Source organism: Colossoma macropomum, unplaced genomic scaffold, assembly GCF_904425465.1.
Source record: "Colossoma macropomum unplaced genomic scaffold, Colossoma_macropomum, whole genome shotgun sequence".
NCBI lineage: Eukaryota > Metazoa > Chordata > Actinopteri > Characiformes > Serrasalmidae > Colossoma > Colossoma macropomum.
This window is the reverse complement of record NW_023494802.1, coordinates 35,231,775-35,237,548: the sequence shown is the minus strand read 5'-3', so window position 1 is coordinate 35,237,548 and position 5,774 is coordinate 35,231,775.

Sequence of the window (5,774 nt, the reverse complement as noted above, 5' to 3'; positions counted from 1 at the left end):
AGAATTAAAGGTATTTCATGGTGAGCTATCTGCATCTTAAGTCAGTATTGCCCCAATATTGGGTCATCCCAAATTTTGTGCTAATCTAAAGCATCAAACTATGTAAACTATTTACCTCTCAGATGGTCTTTGCCAGTTGGCCTGCAAAAGTGGACGGCTGTTTTATCTGTACAATGAAGCCTTAACTAATGAATTAATGTGTGTGTGTAGAGGGGGAGAGTGGTGTTGCTGAGCAGTTGTGTTTTGAACTTGTTGATGTGCAATTTTCTCTGGAGTCCAGAGAGTGGCACTGTATTTCAATGCCATACTTTCAGTCCTAAGAAGAAAGAGTTTAGGCCAGTGCTCTCCAGGTACATTTCTGAACCACCCACAGCTCTGCTCAGGACAGTGTGTTCCTGCTCCTGCCCAACACATGCAAGAGGAGGCAGTTAGTGTTAGTGCTGATGGGGTGAACCAGAGGGCCCTGTGGGTGAAGATCACACATTGAAGGAATGTTCAGTGTTGCATATGGTCATTTGCCACAGACAATCCTTCTGAGACATTTCCCTGTACAAGGCAACTTAATGAAACATCTGTCTATTAGCTTCAAGTCTAAACATGCTATGAGTCATCAGGTTTTCTGCTTTATTCAGGGAAATTTATCAGAATTATTATTAGCCATGCTAACTGGCCATATGCTACAGATGTGGCAGATACAGATTGTTTTGTGACTTGTTTTCAGGAATCATATCATGGAGACACAGTTCTGAGATACACTATATGGCCAAAGGTATGTGGATACCACCCACTATACATACATATGAGCTTGTTGGACATGCCATTCCAAAGCCATGGGGATTCATATGGAGTTGCGCCCCTTGCAGCTATGACTCTCTTCTGGGGAGGCTTTCTGCAACATTTTGTAGTGAGTCTGTGGGAATTTGTGCCCATTCAGTCAAAAGAGCATCTGTGAGATCAGGCACTGATGTTGGGCGAGAAGGTCAGGCTCACAGTCAACGTTCCAATTCTTCCATTGCTCAATAAAAGCACTTACAGTTGACTGGGGCACATCTAGCAGGATAGAAATCCTGTGACAGTGCCATGTTTAAAGTCACTGAGCTCCTCAGAATGACCCATTCTACTGCCAGTGTTTGTCTGTACCACTGTGGTCCACTAGGGGGCCAAGGCCCACAGATAGAAAACCACTGGTCCAGTCTATACTGTTTTAACATCCAGATTTAAATAATAACGCAAGCTAAATGAGCTAGCTAGCAAATCACTATTGTTAGCTAACAGAACAGTTTTTTTTTTCCTGCAAAAATTTTCCGCATGTAATGTGTTCTACATACATGCAACACATATCTACATGCTTAATTGTACTTTTTTCAGGGGACAATTCAACCATGCTAACTTACATTACAGCCATGGGCCAAAGGCAGGCTTGTTGTTCGTTGTTCAGTGTTGATGAGCACACCATTGCCCCCTTCTTTGAGCTGTTTCTTCACAACGTGTTGGGTTGGTTTAAAAATTTCCCACTCAGTTTGTTCCCACCCTAATAAGTCTACATTGCCAATGTAGGTGAATGTAGCAGTAGGAGTCAAAGATTCTTATTGGTAAAGCATGGTGGGCTAGCCCAAGCAGGGAATCAAACCCACCTGGCAGATCAGGGTCTGATTCTCTACATGGTGGGCCCAAACAGGGAATCTGACCCTAGTCTGCTACGTTATGCCAGCTCCAAGTCAAATAGAGATTACCATGCCATGGTATGTCCATGGTAATCTAACATATCCTGCAGATACAGCAGACACAGCAGGTTGATAAACACTGAACACTTCCTTTAAAATGATATATAGCATTATTGCCCAAACTGAGAAACTTAGAGCTGCCATTGCCTCTCATGTTAAAAACACTAAATAGAGCAATATGTCTGATAATGACAGTGTCAGTAATAGACTGCAATGGATTACAGTCATCAGACCATCTGTTCCTGCATGGAAGAGGGACAGAAATTTCAGCTGCTCCAATCATTATCAATCACATGGTCTGTCATGTGGATAAACAATGCTCTAGTGGCACTTCAGAGAGAGAGACAGAGACAGAGAGTGTGGGGGAGGTGAGTTCATGGTTATTTTTAGGGGAAACCTAGAGGTGTATAAACACATAACAGTACGTGACTCTCTCAATAACACTTTATTCTGCCCATTATTGTGTCTTTTATGACTGAGTGGGCTAAAGACCTTCTAAAAACGCCAGACCTCCCTCTGTGAGTGAGTGAGAGACAGACAGACAGAGAGAGAGAGAGAGAGAGGAAGAGAGAGAGAGAGAGAGAGAGAGAGAGAGAGAGAGAGAGAGAGAGAGAGAAAGAGAAAGAGTGTTTAGGAGGTTATGTAACTTAATGAAACTCCCACTAATGAGATGGCGCAGTCCCAAAACAGGGACTCTGTTCTGCCCCTGTTCTGAGAGAGAGAGACAGAGAGAGAGAGAGAGGGAGAGAGAGAGAGAGAGAGAGAGAGAGAGAGAGAGAGAGAGAGAGAGAGAGAAAGAGACAGACAAACAGACAGACAGGCAGAAAGTTTAATAAGTGTGGGCAGCTGGATGAGAGGAGACTGAATGGAGGTTGGTCAGGGACACACACTGAACAGTACGTCCTCACACTATTACACTGCATATGTGTGCGTTAGATAGATAGATAGATAGATAGATAGATAGATAGATAGATAGATAGATAGATAGATAGATAGATAGACAGACACAGTAAGTGCATCCTCACACAATTACACTGTGTATAGGCTAGATATGTAGATACCTTGACATATAGACAGACAGTACATCACACTTTTAAACTGTACATAGGCTAGATAAATATACAGAGAGACAGACAGACAATACATCACACTGTTACACTGTACATACGATACACAGATACACAGACAGGCAGTACATTACATCATTACACTATACAGAGGAGATTTTGACAGTTCATCCAGAAGAGCATTTGTGAGGTCAGATACTGATGTTGGACAAGAGGGCCTGGCTTACAGTCTCTGTTCTAGTTCATCCCAAATGTGTTTGATGGGGTTGAGGTCAGGGCTCTGTATGGGCCAGTCAAGTTCTTCCACACCAAACTCACCCAGCCATGCCTTTATGGACCTTGCTTTGTGCACTGGGGCTCAGTCATGCTGGAACAGAAAAGGGTCTTCCTCAAACTGTTCCCACAAAGTTAGAAGCACACAGTTTTCCAAAATGTATTGGTCGGCCGAAGCATTAAGATTTCCCTTCACTGGAACTAATGGGTCTATACCAACCCCTGAAAAACAACCCCGTAGCATTATCCCTCCTCCACCAAACTTTACAGCTGGCACAAGGCAGTCAGACAGGTAACGTTCTCCTGGCATTCAACAAATCCAGACTCTTCCATCAGACTGCCAGACAGTTCCACTGCTCCAGAGCACAGGTGGTTCCCCTTGGGGTTTGGAATTGTACATTTGGATCTTAGGCTTGTGTGTAGCTGCTCGGCCATAGAAACACATTCCACGAAGCTCCTGACGTGCAGTTCTTTTGCTGATGTTGCTTCCAGGGTCAATTTGGAACTCTTTAGTGAGTGACTCTACAGAGGATAGGCACTGTGCTCTTTAGGACTTGGTGGCCCCACTCTGTGAGTTTGTGTGGTGTGCCACTTTATGGCTAGGCTGTTGTTGCTCCTAGATGCTTCCATTTCACAATAATAGCACTTACAGTTGACAGGGGCAGATCTAGCAGGACAGTAATTTCACAAACTGACTTGTGGCAGAGGCGACACTTTCTACTGCTAGTGTTTGTCTATCGGGACTGCATGGCTATGTGCTTAATTTAATCCAACTGTTAGCAATAAGTGTGGCTGAAACACCTGAACTCAACAATTAGGAGGGTGTCCGAATAATTTTGTCTATAGATAGATAGATAGATAGATAGATAGATAGATAGAGTTCTATGAAGAAGTATTTGCCCCTTCCAATTTTTTTTATATTTACACACTTTAATGTTTCAGATCATCAAACTACTTTTAAGATTAGACAAAGATAACGCAAATAAACACAAAGTGTTGTTTTTAAATGATGATTTTTGTTTAGCCCTACCTGGCCCTATGTGAAAAAAGTAATTACCCACTTAGCTACTAAATCAACCAGTTAACCAAATTCAGTTAACTATTGGATTCAATTTCACTAGCCACACCCAGACATGATTGCTGCTAATCATATCACTTACATAGAACCTGTCTTTCAATGAGAAGCAGGCTAGAAGTTTTCAAAAAGCAGCACATGATGCCAAGAGACTCAAATACAGATGCGAGTCACTGAAATCTGCCAGTATGCAAAGGGTTACAAAGTCATTGCTAAGGCTCTGGGACTCCAGTGAACCACAGTGAGAGCCATTATCCACAATTGGAAAAAACTTGGAACAGTGGTAAATCTTCCCAGGAGTGGCCGACCTACCAAAATTTCACACTGGGCAAAAATGGCATCCATGGGAGTTGTAAGGCACAAACTACTGCTGACTAAAAGAACACAAAGACCTGTCTCACATTTGCAAAGGTGTAACTATTTGGAAGACATGGGTTCCGTTACATCTTTTGAAAAGCTAAACTGCATTCCACCATAAGAACATCATATTGACAGTCAAACATGGAGGTAATGGTCTGGGGCTGCTACATGAGTATGATGGTCTGGGGCTGCTTTGCTTCTGTAGGACCTGGACAGCTTGTCATAACTGATGGAACCATGAATTCTGCTCTGATAATCCTGAAGGAGAATGTCCGCCTGTCAGTTTGTGACCTAAAGCTCAAGCACAGTTGTTATGCAGCAGGACAATGATCCAAAGCACACAAGCAAACAAACCTCTGAATGACTCAAAAGAAAAGAAGGTTTTGGAGTGGCCGAGTCAAAGTCCTGACTTGAATCCCATTGAGATGCTGTGGTGAGACCTTAAATAAGCAGTTTATGCTCAAAAACCCTCCAATGTTGCCGAATTAAAATAATTATGCAAAGCGTCCGCCAAAATTCCTCCACAGCTATATAAAAGACTCATCGCAAATGATTGCAAATGTTCGATTGCAGTTGCCAAGGGTGGCACAGCCAGTTATTAGGTTTAGAGGGCAATTACTTTTTCACATGGGTGATATACGTTTTGAATAAATCTTTATCTTCAGTAAATGGAATGATCATTTAAAATGTGTTCACTCGTGTTGTCTTTATCTTATATTAAAATTAGTTGAATGATCTGAAACATTTAAAGGTGTCAAATTAGCAAAAATAGAATTAATCGGGTGAGGGGCAAATACTTTTTCATAGCACTGTAGATAGATGGTTGATAGACACACAGTGTGTGTGTGTGTGTGTGTGTGTGTGTGTGTATTGGTGTGTTTTGCCTATAGGTGTGCGTGTATATATATGAATGTGTATATATGCCTATGTGTGTGTGTGCGTGTGTGTGTGTGTGTGTGTGTGTGCGTGTCTGTCTCCTTTATCGTCTCTCTCGCTCTCAAAACATCCCTCTCTGTTCCTCACTCAGCCCGTAGAGCGCGTGCTGCATTCCCGAGCCCGCCCAACGGCCAATCAGCGCTGGAGGGCGACCTCGCCGACCAATCCCGCCTTCTCTGTTGCGTACAGCGCTTATTTGCATGCGAAGCCTCGCCTTTTCGCTTTAAGAGCGCGCGCAGCGCTTTAAATAGCAGGTGTTTAAAGTCGTGCTCGCGAGGTGTCTCAGTGTTGTCCTTCAGATTCTCACATAGAGACACTCGGAAACCGGTTTTTTCTCCA